Source organism: Protopterus annectens, chromosome 1.part1, assembly GCF_019279795.1.
Source record: "Protopterus annectens isolate FY-2018-M chromosome 1.part1, PAN1.0, whole genome shotgun sequence".
NCBI lineage: Eukaryota > Metazoa > Chordata > Ceratodontiformes > Protopteridae > Protopterus > Protopterus annectens.
The window spans coordinates 308,939,387-308,958,984 of record NC_056726.1 but is presented as its reverse complement, the minus strand read 5'-3'; the positions used below and the strand labels follow the sequence as shown (position 1 = coordinate 308,958,984).

The 19,598-nt window shown below is 43.9% G+C and overlaps 1 protein-coding gene across 1 annotated transcript in view; it reads right to left on the bottom strand.

Moving 5' to 3' along the window:
- The window catches only part of ATP8B1 (ATPase phospholipid transporting 8B1), a 1,573,644-nt gene that overhangs the window by 1,215,445 nt on the left and 338,601 nt on the right, over positions 1-19,598 (bottom strand). The window contains exon 2 of the mRNA XM_044074782.1: positions 12,475-12,591. The gene's annotated coding sequence lies outside the window, so the exon portion shown is untranslated. The remainder of the gene's footprint in view (positions 1-12,474; positions 12,592-19,598) is intronic.

Genomic DNA, 19,598 nt, shown 5'->3' with positions numbered 1-19,598 from the left:
CACTGTCTGCATTATAAGAGTATGTTTTCAGTTTTCACTTTTCAGTCCTCGTCATAAGTAAGTACCATGTATGTAGAAAGAGAAGACAGTTCAGCTTAAATTTAGTCTGTATAAGTGGAATTAACATGAAAAAATAAGACTGAATGTTTTAAGCAGTGAAATCTATCTAGCGTAACAACAAAACAAGTTGTTTTGTTATCGCTAGATAGATTTTACTGCTTAAAACATTCAGTCTTATTTTTCCGTTGACCTAACGATAAAGCTTTTTCATTGCTTGAGAATTCTTCTGTGTTTTGAATCTGACTGCACAAAAAAAAAAATAATGGACTTCACAAGTCCGGTTTTGATGATTTTTTTTAACTGGACAATTTGTCTGAAAACCGGACAGTCCGGTCAAAAAACGGGCAGCTGGCAACCCTAACAGCGGCCCTGCAAGAGGCCTCCAAGGAATCAAAACCACATTGCAAAGTATGCTTTCCAACTTGCTCAGCTGAATGCAATAAATCCTGTAACTCTATTTGCCACACAGTCAGAAATCAACATCATTTTCTGTTTAAGTAAGCCCATGACATGCTGCTGATATTTAAGCATATGAAACTGACAGTTTAAAGCCCCGATTGCCAAGGTTGCAGATGTGTAAACCTTCTTACCCCCCATCTATCCAGCGCCCTGGAGTCTCCATCAGAAGGGGTAGGATTTTTAGCAGTAGAAGCCTCAACACCCTTGGGACCCTGAGAAATGGTTTCAGGACCAGCAGTAGGGTTTTTAAAAAGGAATTTGTGGGAGTCAGGAACCCTGTAATATCTGTCTGGCTTACTAGGAGCTGGAGGCAGGGAATCAGGAGCCGTGCTGTTTTCTGAGAAAACATCAACAATGTCTAGAACAGGAGGTATAGCCAAAGGCTTATGCTGAGGAAGAAGGAAATCCCTAATCCTCTTTTTAGATTCTGAAAAATCCTGACTCTCCTAGTGAAAATGTTCCCTTAAGGTATGCAAAGTTTATCCAAAAGAAAAATCTTCAGGAGGAGAAGCAGAAGGGATGGATTCTTCTGCATCAGAGTCCTCATAAGGTGGAATAGATCATTCCTGATCAGAAGAAATGGAAACCTGATGTGATGACTCATAATCAGTGCCTTGCTTAGGTCTCTTAGCAGGTGGGGGATGGGAACCCTTGATCAAGGTAATTAAATCCTCAGCCATTTTGATAATTTGTTTTTTAGGCATAGGGGACTGCGCACGTGGCCCAAGCATCGGTTTTTTAGACAGAGAAGTTGATTGCGGCCTAGGTTTTGAAGATGGCGCTGGTTTAATATACAAATCTTTAGGCCTGAAAACACCCTCAAAAGCCGATGCCTGCTCAGCGGCTCTGAACCCATCTAAGGTAGAGACATCCACGGGTCTCAGTAGAGGCCTGCGAATCAAAAGTAGCAGGCATCAGGGGCTGCGAAAGTGCCTCACTGAGTACCGGCAAACTGGTGACTGGCTTAGGAGAAGTTTCGTCTGTTTTGGACCTCGACGGTCTGTCTCAGTCTTTTTCTTTGCATTTTGTGTGTATTCCGGTAGTCAGATTGCTAACTGATGACATTTCTGGATAGTTAAATCTTGAGCCAAAGTATTTAGATGCAAAAACATACCGACGCTTAATAGTGCGTTGATTACATTTAGCACAAAGCCAACAGCAAGGCATGTTGTGGTCAGGGCCTAGGCAAGGAATACAGTACAAATGAAAATCCTTATGAGGTATTTGCTTCCCACAAGTAATGCAATTATTAACTTTTATGGACATCGGTACAGAGCAAGAAAAAGTTTTCCGAATGGGGTACTTAGCTTTAGGTTGAAGACTTCGGTTCTGAAACTCGAAAATGAAAATTTCAGGAGTCTGCCAACCGGCACTTGCGAACTGCTTCTGCTTCGGGCACCGTGCGGCAAGAAAGACTGATGGAAAATGGCATCTGCTGCATGTTTTATACCCAACGACCTGATGTCATGGAAGAAGGGACAGCAACTGATGCAGGACCCAAGACTTTGTTAATCAGACCGATTGAGGGCAACCTACCAGCAGATTACCCAAATGCAATGACTGCAACAGTGAAACACGAAGAACATCAGGTCTATATCTGGGATCCCCCATTTGTTTATCAACATGTTGAAAATCTACCAGTTTCCACTGGTGTGGGTCCATGTGTTCGTCTGCCAGTGTATTTATTTAGTTTTCCTGGCAGGAATTGAGGCTGTAGATGCACTTGGTAGCTCAAGGCTGTGTTCCACAGAGCCATGGCTAGTCTGCAGAGAGGGTAAGAATGGGTACCCCCCTGCTTGTTTATGTACCACATAACAGTGGTGTTTTCCATCTTTACTATTAATTGTCCTGGAAGAATGTGGCCCTTTAAGGCTGTCAGAGCATTCTGTACAGCAAACATTTCTTTTCGATTGATATGCAGGTGCATTTGACTTTGGTTCCATTTGCCCTGAATGCACTTCCCTGCCAGGTAAGCCCCCCCCCATGCAGTCTGATGCGTCTGTTGCTAGACTTTGGGCGGCAGGGGGTAGAGTGAATGGTAGTCCCTGAAGGAGCAGTCAGTTGAGAAGTGCTTGGAAGTTTTAAAGTTAAGTCATTGTGACAGTTTACCATTGGGGGGGGGGGTCTTACTACTCTCTGATTTGGAAGTGGGAGCCCCCCACTGCTTAGTCCTGTGCATATCCTGGGACTAAAGCCTAGGTGTTCTGCTGGTTCTGGGTTTGGACTGAAGGCCTGGGAGAGGCAGGAAAGGACCAATTCTTAGAGGGCCAATGCCTACTAAATCTTAGAGGCTGTACTTGTAGGAAATCTTTAACAGTTTGCATAGATTTAGCTTTTTCCTCCATCTTAAGAACTTCTGCTTTGTTGCCAAACAGGCAGTCCTGATTTAAGGGAGCATCCAGCAATTTAGCTTTAACATGATCTAGCAAAGATTGCGCCTTAAACCAAGGACCCAGTGATAGCAGCTGTGCAAGATGCCTCTAAGGAATCAAAACCACATTGCAAAGTATGTTTTCCAACCTGTTCAGCAGAATGCATTAAATCCTGTAAATCCTTAATTTTAGCAGAGTCAGAAATCAACACCATTTTCTGTTTAAGCAATCCAATAATATGCTGCTGATACTTTAACATATGAAACTGGCAGTTTAAGGCCCTAATGGCCAAGGTTGCTGAAGTGTATACCTTCTTATATAATCTATCCAGCGCCCTGGAGTCTCTATCAGAGGGGGTAGGATTTTTGGCAGTAGTAGCCTTAATGCCCTTGGGTCCCTGTGAAATGGGTCTCCGGATCTGCAGTAGGATTTTTAAAAAGGAACTTGTGAGAGTCAGGAACCCTGTAATACCTATCAGGTTTTCTGGGAGCAGGAGGTAAAGAGTCCGAGGCCAAGCTAGATTCTGAAAAGGCATCAACAATGTCTAGTGCAGGAGGCATAGCTAAAGGCCTGTGTTGAGGCAGGAGTAAGAAATCCCCAAGCCTCTTTTTAGAATCAGAGTAATCCTGGCTTTCCCAATGAAAATGCTCCCTAAGAGTATGCAAGGTTTCGCCAAAAGAGAAATCCTCTGGGGGGGGGGGGGGGGGAGCAGAGGGAATAGAGTTATCTGCATCAGAATCCTCATAGGTAGAGAAGGGTAAATCCTGGTCAACAGATGAAACAAATTTCAGAATCCTGGTCAGAAGTATGAGCAAATTCAGTCCTAGGTCTCAGAGGGGGAAGGTTGGCTTCCCCTGATTAAAGTAATAAGATCTTCAGCCATTTTGATCATTTGATTTTTAGGCATAGAGGACTGACCATGCGGTCTGGGCGTCAGTTTTCTAGGCATGGTTCGAGTTTAATGCCTTGAAGAAGATGGCATCAGTAGGCCTGAATACACCCTCAGAAGCCGGTGCCTGCACAGCGGCTCCAGACCTATCCAAGGTAGAGACATCCACAGGTTCCACAGTTGAAGCATCTCGCAGCATACTCTGAATGGGTCCCAGTAGAGGCCTGCGAATCTGAAGTAGCGGGTATCAGGGGCTGCGAAAGCGCCTTACTGAGTCCCGGCAAACTGGCAACTGGTTTTGGAGAAGCATTGTCGGCAGCTTAGGACCTAGGCAGCCTGTTTCTGTCTCTGCATATTTTCAGAATGTCGGTAGTCAGATGGCTTAAGCCATGCTTAGTACTTCGTGCCTGGGTAAAGAGAAAAAGTACAGTTGTGTACCTACCATAAATGTAGATGTTAGAGTGTATTCACTGTTGCAGTCATTACACATGGGTTATCCTGCTGGCAGGTTACCCGCAGTCTGCCCGAATTCCAAAGTCCTGGTCCGGCATCGGTTGCTGTCACCTCTTCCCTGACGTCAATGTGCCAGGGGGGTATAAAAGATGCAGCAGATGCCATTTTCTTCAGTTTTTCTTGCCCCAGATGTCAGTTGCCCCCAAAAGTGTAGGCTAAATAAATTTGCAAATAAAAAATCATGCACTAACAAACATTACCTTCTTCTACAAGCAAATACACCACATAGGTTGTATAGAATAGAGAAGAATAGATAAGTTCCAGCAATGATAGGGGGATGGTGGGAGGGTAACCTGGACTGCAACAGTGAATACATTCTAACATCTACATTTATGGTAGGTACACAACTGTACTATGTTCATCATGTTTCACTGTTGCAGTCATTACACTTGGGTTGAATCCCAAAGCTGAAGTTGGGCAGCTGGGTCTAAATATGATTTGGAGTGGCTAGGAGGCCCTGCAAAACAGCAGTGGCAAAGCCTGCTCTGGATTTAAAGAGGTAAGTGATAGTGCTTGGTAAAAGTGTGCACTGAACTCCAAGTTGCAGCCTCCAAAATTTTCTTGGCTGGTACTCCTCTGAGAGAAAGTCTGCTGATGTGGCTGCTGCCCTGGTAGAATGTGGCCTAATATTCTTAGGCACTGATTTGTGTGCATAGCAGAAATGAATGCAGTGTCCTATCCATTTTGAAATGGTCTGCTTTGAAATAGCCTTTCCTTGTGATCCTGCAGCATATGCCACAAAAAGTTGCTCAGTTTTTCTGAAAGCTTTTGTTTGTCCAAGTAGAAGTGTAGCTGTCTGTGTATGTCCAAAGAGTGCAGAAGTCCCTCCCCTTTACTCTGGGGATTTGGATAAATGGTTGGCAAATGAATGATTTGGTTAAGAGCCATGCTGGACACTACCTTTGGCATAAATGTTGGGTTTGTCCTGAGAGAAACCCTGTCTGGATGAAAAATGATAAAAGGCTCCACTGCCATTAAAGCCTGTAACTGAGACTCATCTTGCTGAGGTTATTGCTAGGAGCAGAGCAGTTTTCCATAAGAATTTTATCTCAGCTGTATTGGCTGGCTCAAAAGGAGGCAGTATGAGCTTTTCCATGACAAAGTTGAGGTCCCATGTTGGTATAGGTGCTCTCCTTGGGGGTCTTATGTTTTTTGTCCCTCTGAGGTACTGTCTTAATAGTGGATGAGAGAAAATAGGAGGTTCCATATTGTAATGAGCTGAAATGGCAGAGGCATGGATCTTTATTGATGAGAAGGATAGGCCTTTGTCCAGCATCTCAGTTAGGTATTGCAAAATCTGAGGAATATTAGGAACAAGCGGTTCAAGTCCTTGTGCCTGGTTTCAAGCACAGAATCTCTTCCATTTTTCTGCATAAGAATTCCTGGTGCTGGGCCTCCTGGCTTCCAAAATGACATCCATAACTGCTTTAGAGAGAGACATTTTCTGAGTGGCTATATTATTCGCCATGCAGCCAGATTTAAAGTTCTGAGTTGGCTGTGCAGGATCTGTTTTGTTGGGTCAGCAGATGAGGAATTTGAGGTAAAGTCCAGGCTGGCCCTTGAGACAATGTCTTTAGAATTGGGTACTAGTGCTGGCGTGGCCAGTCTGGGGCAATCAGAATAATTTTTGGCTTCTCGTCTGACTTTCAGGAGTGCCTTGGGCAGTACAGGCAGTGGTGGATAGGCATAAACTGTTAGGCTTTTTCAGCTGAATGATAGAGCATCCACCTTCCATGCTTGTGAGTGATAAGTCTTTGTGCAAAATCTCTGTAGTTGGCAGTTGTAAGGGGAGAAACAGATCTGTCTGGGCATCCCCATTTCTTTATCATGCTGAAGACTTGTGGATCTAGTTTCCACTCGTGAGGGTCCATGAGGTTTTTGCTTAGTTAGTCTGCCAGAGTATTTTTCTTTCCTGGCAGGAATTGTGCCTGCAGATGTACTTGATAGGCCAGTCATGGCTTGCCTGCAGAGGGGGTAGGAATGTGTGCCCCCTTGCTTGTTTATGTACCACATGACTGTAGTATTGTCCGTCTTTAGTAATAGTTGTCCTGGATGTAGTAGATCCTTGAAGGCTGTCAGGGCATTCTGTACAGCTAGCATCTCTTTTTGATTGATATGAAGATGCATTTGGTCTGTGGGCCACGTGCCCTGTACACATTTTCCCACCATGTGTGCTCCCCAGGCATAATCCGATGCATCTGTTAGTGTCTGCCTGGCTGTGGGTAAAGTGAAAGGCTGTCCCTTGTTGTGGTGACAGGCCAGTGCCCACCATCGAAACTCTTGTTGCAGGCAGGGAATGAGAGTAATTATTGTTTCCATGCTGTGGCAATGTTGAATCCAAACACTTTTTAGATACCATTGTAGCTTCCTCATATGCAGTCTTGCATATGGAATTAGCAGGATGCCATGAAGCCTAAAGCCTGCAGAATTCTTCTTGCAGGGAGCTGGGTCTTTGTTGCTATCATTTGAAAGTAATGAGTCAGTTGCCTTTGTCTGGCGTGAGATAAGCCATCTGGGCAGTTGTATTTAAGCTTGCACCCAGGAATATTATCTCGAGAGGGCACTAGTTTTGATTTCTTTTCGCTTACTGTGTACCCTAGGCACGTTAGTAATCTTTTTACAAATGCCAGATGCTTTAGTAGAATGTCTTTGCTGTCTGCTTGAATAAGGCAGTCATCCAAGTAAGGATATATTTGAATTTCTTTTTGTCTGCAAAATGCAATTACTAGTGCCAGGCATTTTGTGAAGACCCTGGGCACAGTAGATAAAGCCAATGGGCAGTGCAGAGAATTGGTAATGCATTATGTCAGCTACGAATCTGAGGTATCTTCTGCAAGATTGTCTGATTGCGACATGCAGGTATGCCTCTGAGGTCCAAAGTAACTAGCCAAGCCTTTTTGCCCAGCATGGGTAGAAGTTGCTGCAGTGTCAACATTTTGAATTTTGGAACATCCAGGAAAGTATTTAGAGTAGACAGGTCCAGTATTGGTCTCCAAGCTTTGTCCTTTCTGGGTACCAAGAAAAGTCTCGAGTAAAATCCTTGTCCCTGCTCTTGCTGTGGTACTTTTTGAATAGCCCTCATGTCCACGAGAGCAGAAATTTGTTTTTGTGCCTCTGCCCATTGATTGTGTGGCAGGTCTGGCATACCTTTTGGCCTTGGTAGGGTGTGAAAGTGGAACCTGTAACCCTGGGAAACAATATTCAGTACCCATTTGTCTTGGGTAATTATGTGCCAATTTTGAGAGAAAAGTGCTAGTTTTCCCCCTAAGGGTGCCGCCAAAAGGTAAGTGCTTGGCATTGGTAGAGGGAAGTCATTGGGACTGTTTCCTATAGGGTTGTGATTTGTCTTCTCCGCCTTTGGGGGCTGAAGCACTCCATTGCTTAGGTCTGTATGTGCCTTGTGGCTGAGATCTGCCTCTTGGGCGTCTTTATCTGCCTCTTTGTGGCCTGACACTGGAAAGGACCAATTTTTTGAAGGCCAGTTCCTGCTAAATCTTGGAGGCTGAACCTGTAAGAAATCCTTTACTGTCTGCATTGATTTTGCTTTATCCTCCATTTTCTTTAACACCTCTTCTGCCTTAACACCAAACAAAGTATCGTGCTGTAATGGAGCATCCAACAATTTTGCTTTAACATGATCAGGTAAACTTTGTTCTTTTAACCAAGCATGCCTTTTAATGACAGAACCTGTAACTGCAGCTCTGCAAGAAGCCTCTAATGAATCAAAACCACATTGCAAAGTATGCTTTCCCACTTGTTCAGCTGCATGCAATAAATCCTGCATTTCCTTATTTTCAGGACATTCTGAGCTTGTAAGCATTTTCCGTTTGAGCAGAGACATTAGACATTGTTATTTAAGCATGTGAAACTGGCAGTTTAAAGCTCTTACAGCTAAAGTAGCAGAGGTGTAAACTTTTTCCCCCCATCTGTCCAGTGCTCTAGAATCCCTATCAGAGGGAACAGGATTTTTTGCAGTGGAAGCCTTGACCCCTTTGGGACCCTGAAAAATTGTTTCTGGGTCAGCAGCAGGGTTTTTATAAAGAAATTTATGTGAATCTGGAACCCTGTAGTACCTATCTGGCTTAACTGGTGCAGGGGGTAAAGAATCAGGAGACAAACTGGATTCTGAAAAAAACATCAACAATATCTAGTACAGGGGGAATAGCAAGGGGCCTGTGCTGAGGCAGTAAAAGAAAATCTGAGCCTTTTCTTGGATTCTGAATAATCCTGGCTCTCCCAATGGAAATGCCCCCTCATGGTGTGCAGGGTTTCCCCAAAAGAGTAATCCTCAGGAGGAAAGGCTGTAGGGATAGATTCTTCAGCGTCAGAATCCTCATAGGGAGGAAGAGAATATCCCTGTTCTGAAGAGGAATCAGAGGAAACAGAAACCTGGTCAGAGGAATCATAGTCAGTATCTTGCCAAGGTCTTTTATCAGGAGGGGGATGGGAACTCCTGATCAGAGTAATTAGGTCCTCGGCCATTTTAAGCATCTGTTTCTTTGGCATGGATGACTGTCCAGGTGAATGCTGTACTTGTTTCTTTGTCTTTATAGGTGTTTTAGACTTTGCCTTGGCTGCTGAAGTAGTCTTGATAGTAAGCTGTGTAGGTCTGAAAACACCCTCAGAAGCAGATGCCTGCTCAGCGGCTCCAGACCCATCTGAGGGAATAGTTTCCGTAGGCCCAATACCTTGAGTTTCCAGAGGCCTAGGTTGTCTCCACGTGGGAGTCGGAGGCGGCCTGTGGCTCTGAGGTAGCGGGTGTCAGGGGCTGCGAAAGCACCTCAGTGAGAACCGGCGACTGGCCTAGAAGAGGCTTCGTCGTCTGTTTTGGACCTCGGATGCCTGACCTTTTCTTTGTCCTTGCGCTTTTTATGAATTCTGGTCGGTTGTTCCGACGGCATTATATAGTTAAACCTTCGGCCAAAGTAATTTTAAGCAAAATCGAACCGACGCTTAGTGCGTTGGTTGAATCTAGCGCAAAACAGACAACTAGCAACGTTGTGGTCGGGGCCTAGGCAAGGAATACAATAAGAATGAAAATCCTTATGAGGTATTTGCTTCCCACAAGAAATATAATGGTTAACTTTTACTGACATCGGTCTGGAGCAAGAAAAAGTTTCCCCACTGGGGTAACTTAGCTTTATTGAAGACTTCTGATCTGAAATTCAAATTCGAAAATCTCAGGAGTCGGCCGACTGGCACTTGCAAACTGCTTTTGCTTTGGGCACTGCGTGGCAAGAAAGAATGGGGACAATGGTGTCGGCTGCATCTTTTATACCTCTGGTGCACTGATGTCAGGGAAGAGGAGACAGCAATCCACGCTGGACCAGGACTTTGGAATTCGGGCTGACTGCGGGTAGCCTGCCAGCAGGATAACCCAGGTGTAATGATTGCAACAGTAAAACACGATGAACAAAGACTGGAAGAGTATTCATCTTGTGAACTTATGTCCAGACTTCAAAATTCTATCCTTCTTGGCCCAGTGTTAAAAATAAGTGACAATAAACAATAAAAACAATCAAAAAATAAACCAGTCACATAACGAATTGAACCTGTACTGCTCAGAGAAGAAATCCAAGGCATGCTGGTGCTGCACAGCTGTGATGGTGAGGTGTCCAACACCACAAACATTGCTGAATCCTACAGTCAGTGAATGGGGGTTCTACTCTCAGGACACTGCTCTTGCTCCGAGGTACAGGGGGTGTGTGATAGTCTCCACAAAAATAAGAGTACTTTAAATACAAATTAAAAGCCATATAGGAAACTATTTGTCATAGTTTCTGTAAACTGCCCAAGAGCTGAAGTTTGTGGGTAGTATTCAAACATTTAAATACGTCAAGAGGCTGTTATGGAGCAGCAGCTGTGATACTCACTATGAAGAAGGCAGTATATGCCATACCGCTCACCTCTTAGTACAAGGAACCTGGACAAAGGCCCAAAAATAGAGGCAGATTTTAAATTTTGCTCTTACAAACTTTTAGAAAGTTGCTAGAACAGGATTTATGTTAGCATGCATTTTATGAAGGTTATGAAGTCTGAAGCTCAAATGTATGTCATTTAGTGATGTCAGTCCTCAGTAATTTGCCAGAAAACCACAAATTTTATGAGTAACAGAACAAAAATATGAGGCAAAAATCTTGACAGCAGAGAGGTCTGCAGTTTGTGATTCAAAGTTGCAAAGTGGTAAAATGAGGACAAAAATGGAGTGGCATTTTGGTTATCGCAACAGTATTCAGGAGTGGGCAGGAAAAAAAGGGTGCTACACACCATGAATAGCAGTGTCAGTTTCCAAATTACTTGACTAAGCTGACAGTGTGGGTGCTGGTTATACCTGTTTTCTCCAAAAGCCACATCAGGACTACTCTGCTTACTGTTCAGGAGTGTGCTACGTGTATTTCTTGCATTGAAATAGTCAACAGTAAAAAATCAGTTCTGTAACAGAATGACTTTATTACGAGTTGATATTAGTCTTTTGCTTGGTAAACACATCTGTACGTTGTTCATTAACTGCGTCCCATCAGCTTTCACTTCACTGCTTTACCCCTTAAACTCCTGCAACTAGGATTTCTTTTCTTTTTTACAAAATGAAAGGTGGGGGTCAAAGAGAAGCAACAGCTCCCCTGAAAGGAAGGTACACAAGCTCCGTGTCCCCATTTCCTGAATCTTGGTAGTCTTCATTTATCTGTTTTAGTAATGTGTGAAGTTACATTAAGTGTGTTTAATGAAACAAAACACTAACAGTCTTTAAAACAGCTATATTTGCCAGTAATATTTTTGTGGGTGAAAATGGAGAAGTGTTTTCTTTTTTTTTCAAATTTCTCTGCCAACATACGCGCACACATTGGTTCCCTTCAGAATCTCGAACTACTGAAATCCAGAATTTCAGTAGCCAGAGACCAGAAAGGTGAAAGTACAGAATACCGAAACCCCAGAAGTGTGAAATTCAAAATCTCGAATTTCTGAGATTTTGAATTAGCGATTCTGGTGTTGTGGTGTGTGAATGGGTGGTTGGAGATGTAGGTCAGTGTTTGTGTTGTACGGGTTTTGGATAGGCGCTGTAGTGCGTCTGTGTGTTTTGTTAGTGTAATGTGTGTGCGCAAGTGGAATATAGCTTGTGTAGTGGTGTGTCTGTGTAGTGCGACCTCTGAATTAATATATTTAAGTAGGGGTTGTGGGGGGCTTGCCCCCCACATGGGGGGTGCAGGGGAGCTTGCCCCCCTGCTTGCATGTAGGGTAGGTGTTTGTGTTCATGTGTAGGAGGTGTTTGTACCCGTGTGCGTGGTATGTTTACTATAGAAGTTGAGATTTTAAATTCCACGCTTCTGAGGTTTCGACTTTATGGATTTTCAGCTTCATGGTCTCAAGATGCTGAAATTCGAGATTTCAGTATTTCGAGATTATGAAGTGAATCCGCACACACAAAGTATAACATCCAACTATATTCTCCATCACTGCCTCCTATACATCACACTGCAGGGAACAGGGTGCATCCCATCATACAAGTTATAAAGCAGAGGAAGTATTCAGGATGGGATGCCAATCCATTGCAATACACAGGCTTAGACCTATGGGCAGTTTTTGATATCAAAACTTTAAATACAAATTTCTGGGTGTGGAAGCAACAAGAAATACCCACTGAAAGCCCAGATCTATTCACTGCTCTACATGCAACACAGACTTACAGGATTTTGAAAATTCTTTATTCTGTGCATTGTATCATTTCTACTGGCACTCTGAATTCCGTTTTGCATCAAGTGAGAACACAGGTTGTAGAACACCGACATCAATATGAAGGACTATGGTAACAATCCAAGAGCATTTTGGGAGCCATCATAATTCATAAATATAAAGTTACTTTCATTTAAGTAACCAAACTCATGCATTTGAATGAAATGGGTAAACTTGTGAATTAGCGCAACAGAGAAAAGCACAGCAAATGCTTAATCTTTAAGTGCTTCAAATAGATAAACTAAATGAGATACCTAATGTTAATTTTAATACAGTAGTTACACATATCTAAATTAAGGATGATTCCAATAGATAGCCTACTGCAGCAGTCGATACTTCTATACTTGTCCCAAGACAGACTGCTGAAAGCATTCAGCAATAATTCGAACAAAGGAAGAACGTTCAAGTTCACAGATTGCTAATGCAATATATAAGCAACATTTTTTGAATTACCTGTTTCAGCTGAAATGGTTGATAATTATTTCAGTCGTGTGTTCCTTCTGGAGAGGACCAAACCAAACTGAAAACAAGAGTATGAAAAGTAGCAGCCTGGAAGAGGTCAGGTAAAACCTGCAAAAAGGAAGGGAGAAACAAAAACATTAGCACTATATCTTTGGCATGGTAGCATATATACAGCAGAAATACAGAAAACTCTAAAAATCGAAGGTTATAGCTTGCTCATATAAACTATAGGTTCCATAGGTAGGTACTAGGCTATCTGCCTGAGGGCATTTACAAGCTTAGCCAGAGTGTGCCGGCTTTCGCCACCTCATTGATTAATTAACTGACCCTCTGTCAAGCAGAGCCAATGAAGTGATCCCAGGGGTGTATTTTCGGTTACCCATCCACTCGTCAAGGTCTCTCGAAGCGTGTTAGTGAGGGGCTCTGCCTAATGTAGTTTGGAATTTTGTTCCAAAGCATGGGGAGTCTCTGTGACAGGAATCTATCCCTCCAGCATGTTCTATTTATTGCTCTGGTGAGGTTTAGCTCACTAGAGCGCTTGGCTCGCAGTGACTTGAATTTCTTTAGGTGGAGCATGTCCATCAATTCTGAGTTGGACATGGCTTTGTAAGTCAGGCAGAGATCACCTCTGAGTAAGCGATATGCCACTGAGTACAGCCGGAGTATTTTCAGTCGGGTTGCATAGGACATATGCTTGAGGTCAGTAATCCTCTTGGTGAGGTACTTTTGTGGTCTCTCCAGCTGTTGGAAGTGTCTTGTGAGGTACATCCCAAATGGAGCATTGTGCTCTATGATGGGTCTGATGAGTGACGAGTAGAGGGGCACTATAACCTCTATTTCTAGATGCGAACCCTTAAGTAATTAGATGGGCCACATAGAAGGATTTCCTAACTACTTTGGCAATATGACTGCCAAAGGAGAGTTACTATCTACCTGGGTCCCCGGATCTCTTATTACCTCTTCTGTATTAAGGGGGGCTGCCACCTATGTGGTAATTTGTGGGTGTTTTGTTTTTCCCATACGGGATGACTATGCATTTGTTGGCATTTAGCTTGAGGCCATGACTTTGACACCAGGTGTCTGTCTCAGTAAGGCCCTTTTGGAGGATGTCCGTGTCAGCTGGAGAGTCAATTATGGCTCCCAGTTTGCAGTCATCGGTGAACTTGGTTAGCCATAGTCCTCTTGTGTTTGCCTGTACTTCTGAGAAGTATATGCCGAACCATACCTCTCAACCTGGAAACATCAAAAATCTGGACAAGTCCCATGAAAAATAAGTACAAATCTGTATGCTAACGTCTCATTTGCATACACAATTACGTAACCCCACCCACTCCAATGGAATTGTGGTATACCAACTTTCAAATGCAAACTGAAGAACAGACCACCAAAATATGGCACCAGAGTTCCCCTGCAGCTATTCCTATGTTCCATTATCTGGCTATTTCACCCAATTCACCATAAACACTAATGTGTGCATACTGCTTTACTTCTACAATGATTATTTGTATTTTATTTTTACATTTTGCAGCACAATAATGAACAGACACTAAAACATCTGATAAAAGTACAGTTTTGTACCTACCATAAATGTAGATGTTCAAGTGTTGACACTGCTGCAGTCATTACACTTGGGGTTATCCTGCCGTCAGGCGGTCCCGCAGTTGGCCAGAGTTCCAAAGTCTTGGTCCGGCGTCGGTTGCTGTCGCCTCCTCCCTGACGTCAGGGCGACAGGGGTATATAAGATGCAGCTGACACCATTTTCTTTAGTTTTTCTTGCCCCAGATGTCAGGTGCCCCCAAATAGGTAGGCAATTCAAATTGCTAGTAAACAATACAAAAGAAAAGCAAACAACCATTTTTAGCTACCGGTAAATATTCCCCATAGGTAAAAGGGTTAGATGCCCTAGGTAAGTACCAGAAAGTAAGAGGGGAAGGAGGGAGGGTAACCTAGACTGCAGCAGTGTCAACACTAACATCTACATTTATGGTAGGTACGAAACTGTACTATGTTCGTGTTACACTGCTGCAGTCATTACACTTGGGTGGAGTCCCAAAGCTGAGGTAGGGAGGCTGGATCTATAAGGCATTAGGGGTGGCTATAAGGCCCTGCAGTACAGCAGTGGCAAAGCCAGCTCTGGATTTGGACTATAAAGGCAAATGGTAATGTTTGGTGAAGGTATGCACAGAACTCCTTGTTGCTGTATCCTTGGTAGGTACTTCTCCGAGGTAGGCAGTTGAAGTGGCTGTTGCCCTGGTGGAGTGAGATCTAATGCTGCTAGGTACCCGTTTCCCATGGCTGGGTATAGCAGAAATGTATAGTGTCCTATCCATTTTGAAATAGTCTGCTTTGAAATGGCTTTTCCCTGTGCTCCTGCAGCGTATGCTGCCAATAATTGCTCAGATTTTTGAAAGCTTTGGTTTTGTCCAAGTAGAAGCGCAACTGTCTGTGGATGGCCAAAGAATGTAGAAGTTTTTCTCCCCTTTGTTCTGTGGTTTTGGATAAAAAGTTGGCAAGTGAATAGTTTGGTTTAGAGCCACACTTGATACCACCTTTGGTATAAACGTAGGGTTAGTTCTTAAAGGCATCCTGTCCTGGTGGAAGATGAAGAAAGGTTCCACTGCCATTAGTGCCTGTAATTCTGAAACTCTTCATGCTGATGTAATTGCCAGTAGCAGAGCGGTTTTCCAAGAGATGTAGTTTATTTCTGCTGTGTTAGCTGGCTCAAAATTTTTCCAAAACAAAGTTGAGGTCCCAAGTTGGTGTAGGTGCTCTACAGGGTGGTCTTATGTTTTTAGCCCCTCTGAGGTATTGTTTGAGCAAAGGATTAGAAAAAATTGGTGGATCCGTGTTGCAATGAGCAGATAGCGCTGAGGCGTGGATCTTGATGGATGAAAGAGAGAGACCCTTGTCCAGCATCTCAGTTAAGTATTGCAGTATCTGAGGAACGCTTGGGACAAGAGGGTCAAGGCTGTGCGCTTGGTTCCAGGCACAGAATCTCTTCCATTTATCCGAGTATGCTTTCCTGGTGCTAGGCCTTCTGGCCTCCAGAATGACATCCATAACAGTTTTGGAGAGAGGCATTGCTTGCTTGACTAGGGAATTTTCCATGCAGCTAGGTTTAAGGTCTTTAGCTGGCTGTGAAGTATCTGATTGTTGTGCTGTGTCAACAACTCTGGGATTTGAGGCAAAATCCAGGGTGGTTCTTAGATTCATAGGTTGGTACAAGGCTATCAGCCCTAAGGCCTATGCAAGCCTAGCCATAACAATTCCCTGGAAATTTTTTCCCCACAATATTTACTTCTCTGGGCCCCCGTCTAGCAGGGCTACAGACATGATCCCCGGGGTGAATTTCCTATCTCCCCATCCAATCATCAAGGTTCCTTTTGAAGACGGCCAATGAGGTGCTCTGCTTGACATGTATGGGCAGTCTATTCCAGAGTATGGGGAGTCTCTGGGTCAGGAACCTATCACTTCAGCATGTTTTGTTCATTGTGATAAGGTTTAGATCCCTGGAGCATGTGGCTCTGAGGGATTGGGATTTCTTTAAGTGGAGCATGTCCAACAGCTCAGAGTTTGACATGGCCTTGTATGTTAAGCAGAGATTGCCTCTGAGTAGACGCTATGCCACAGAGTATAGCTGTAGTTTTTTTTTTTTTTTTTTTTTTTTAGACGGTCAGCATATGGCATCTGCTTTAGGCCTGTGATTCTTTTAGTGAGGTATTTCTGTGGCCTTTCCAGCTGTTGCAGATGTCTTGTCAGGTACATACCAAATGGGGCATTATACTCTATAATGGGTCTAATGAAGGATGAGTACAGTGGGACAATGACCTCCTTTTTTCTGGATGAAAAGCCCTTAGTGATGAGGTGTGCCACGTAGAAGGATTTCCTGACTGTTGTGGCGATGTGGTTATCGAAAGTGAGACCACTGTCCACTTGTGTCCCTAAGTCTCTCATCACACTTTTGATGTTTAGTGTCCTGCCACCTATGTGGTAGTTCATGGGTACAGTTTTTTTTTCCAAAGGGGATGACTATACATTTCTTGGCATTAAGCTTGAGCCCATGGCTCTGGCAACAGGCATCTGTTTCTGTAAGGCCCTTTTGTAGAATATCCACATTTGCGGATTCAATAATGGCTCCCAGTTTGCAGTCATCTGCAAACTTTGGAAGCCAGAGTCCCTTAGTGTTGGCCTGTACTTCAGAGAAGTAGATGCCAAACAAGAGTGGTCCCAGGACTGAACCCTGAGGTACTCCACTTGTCACTTGTCTGGAGCTGGATTTGGAGTCTGCTACTTTTACAGTCTGGGTTCTGTCAGTAAGCCAGTTGGCAACCCATCGAGTGACATTGGGATTTATGCCCAGCTTAGTAAGTTTATCTATGATTCCAGAGTGGGGGATGGTGTCGAAGGCCTTGGTGAGGTCCAGATAGGCTGTGTAGACCTCCTTACCCTCGTCCACAGCTCTGGAGACCAACTCGAAGAAGTTGATCAGATTCAGGAGACAAGATCGTCCCTTCACAAACCCAAACTGGGTGGGGTCCAGTGTCTGGAGGTTGCCAATGTCTTTGTTTATAAGTTACATGATAATGTGTTCTATGCCCTTGCAGATCAGGCTTGTCAGACTGATGGGACGGTAGTTCCCGGGATCCAAGGTGGATCCTCCCTTGTGGAGTGGGATAACTGTAGCTGTGCACCACTCAGTGGGCACGAAGCCTGAGGTGAGGCTATGATTAAACATGACACTTAGGTGGGGTGCCAGTTCATTTTGTAGTTCATGTAGTACACAGCCTGGGATGTCATCTGGTCCCATGGATGCTGTATTTTTAGCTTTGGAGAGTGCTGTTTCTACCTGTGTGGCTGTGATTATCAGAATTTGGCAATCTTTTGGTATTGAGATGGGCCCTTTAGGGGGTGAGAGGGGAGTGAAGTTGGCACTAAATCGATCTGCCAGGATATTGGCAATATCCTTGGGATCAGTATATTTAACGCCATTCTATTGTAGTTCAAAGCAGATCTGAGCATTGCCATTTAGATTCTTGACATAACTATAGAATGCCTTGTGGTTGTCTTTGGAATCTTTGGCAATTTTATTTTCGTAACTAGCTTTTGAGGATTTTATGAGGGATCTCAGCTTCTTACTGAGGCTGGTGAGGGAGTTTTTTGCATCCTGGGATTTTCCACTTTTCTGCAACAGTTTCTTCCTTCTGTTGTTTATAGCAGGGGACCACCAGATTGGCTTCCTTTTTTTGGAGAAGAGCATCTTGGTTCTATTTGGGATGGCACGATTCATGCACGAGTGGATGTGCTCGTACAGTGCCTTAGTGTAGGATTCTGCAGTCGAACTTCCATATCCAGTCTGCGTGGGTGTTGTGAAGTTTGTCACATCTGACTTCAGTAGCATGAAGTTGGCTTTGGAGAAGTTTTTTTAAGGAGGTTTCCTTACTGGGGGTGGGGGGTGGGATGGGATGGGGATGTCAAGGGTGATTTGCTTATGGTCAGACCTGACCAATGAGGGGGTGACCACTGGTGTGGAGCATCTATCTCCCATGTTGGTAATGACCAGGTCTAGGATATTGGAGCCCCTGGTCGGACAATGGATTAGTTGATCCAGGGCATTGGAATTTATGAGTTCCAGGAACCGTTGGGAAAAGGAGTTGGTACCCGAGTAGTTTTCCCAATTAATGGCAGGGTAGTTGAAATCACCTAGTATTAGGGTGTTTGGTTGTATCTTAATATTTTCCAGTATGTTTAGGAAGGTGTAGTGAGAATCTTGGGGTATGGTAGGGGACATGTAGCAAGCTACAATTTGGATCGCAGTCTTACCTAGTGTTAGCTGCACCTGGAGAATTTCAGATGCATTGTGTTGGGCAACTAGCCTGGAGGTGTGAATATCCTTGGTGAATATGGACACTCCTCCACCTTTAGTGTTTCGGTCTTGGTTTTGTGGCCAAAAAGTGTGGTAAGAATTGTAGCCTTGTGCCAAGTTCTTTAAGATTGGGTACCAGTGCTGGCGTGGCCAGTCTGGTGCAATCAGTATAATTTTTGGCTCTTCCTGCCTGGCTTTTATGAGTACCTTTGGGAGGAGAGGTAAAGGAAGGAAAGCGTATACTTGTAGTTTTTTCCAGCTGAATGAGAGGGCATCCACTTTCCATGCTTGTGGATGGTAGCTCCCTGTGCAGAATTTCTGTAATTGGCAGTTCTTTGGGGAGGCAAACAGATCTATGTCCTGGCTCCACCATTTTTGTGTTATCATTCTGAATATTTGTGGCTTCAGTTCCCATTCGTGTGGGTCCATAATGTTTCTGCTTTGGTCATCTGCCAATGTGTTTTTCTCTCCTGGCAGGAATTGTGCTTGCAGATGAACTTGGTAGTTTAGAGCGGTGTTCCACAATGTCATGGCTTGTCTGCAGAGGGGCTAGGGGTGCGTGCCCCCTTGCTTGTTTATGTACCACATAACTGTGGTGTTGTCTGTCTTTAGTAGTAATTGTCCTGGATGTAATAGGTCCTTGAAAGCTATAGCAGCATTTTGTACAGCTAGCATCTCTTTTTGATTGATGTGGAGATGTCTTTGCTCTGTGGGCCACTCACCCTGGATACATTTTCCTGCCATGTGTGGTCCCCAGGCGTAATTCGATGCATCTGTTGTCAGTGTTTGCCTGGCTGTGGGTTAAGTGAAAGGTTATCCCTTGTTGAGGTGACAAGCTTGTGCCCACCATCGAAACTCCTGTTGTAGGCAAGGAATTAGTGGTATAACTGTTTCCAAACAGTGACAGTGTTGAGACCATACGCTCGTTAGGTACCATTGTAGTTTCCTCATGTGCAGTCTGGCATATGGAATTAGTATGCAAGATGCCATGTAGCCAAATGCCTACAGAATTTTTCTTGCAGGGAGTTGGGTCTTTGTTGCCATTAATTGAAAATATTGAGTCAGTTGTCCTTGCTTGTCTGGCATGAGATAAGCCATCTGGGCCGTTGTGTTCAAGCTGGCACCCAGGAATATTATCTGTTGTGAGGGCACTAGTTTTGATTTCTTTTCGTTTACTGTGTACCCCCAGTCAACTTAACTTTTTTACGTATGCCAGATGCTTTAGTAGAATGTCCTTGCTCTCTGCTTGAAT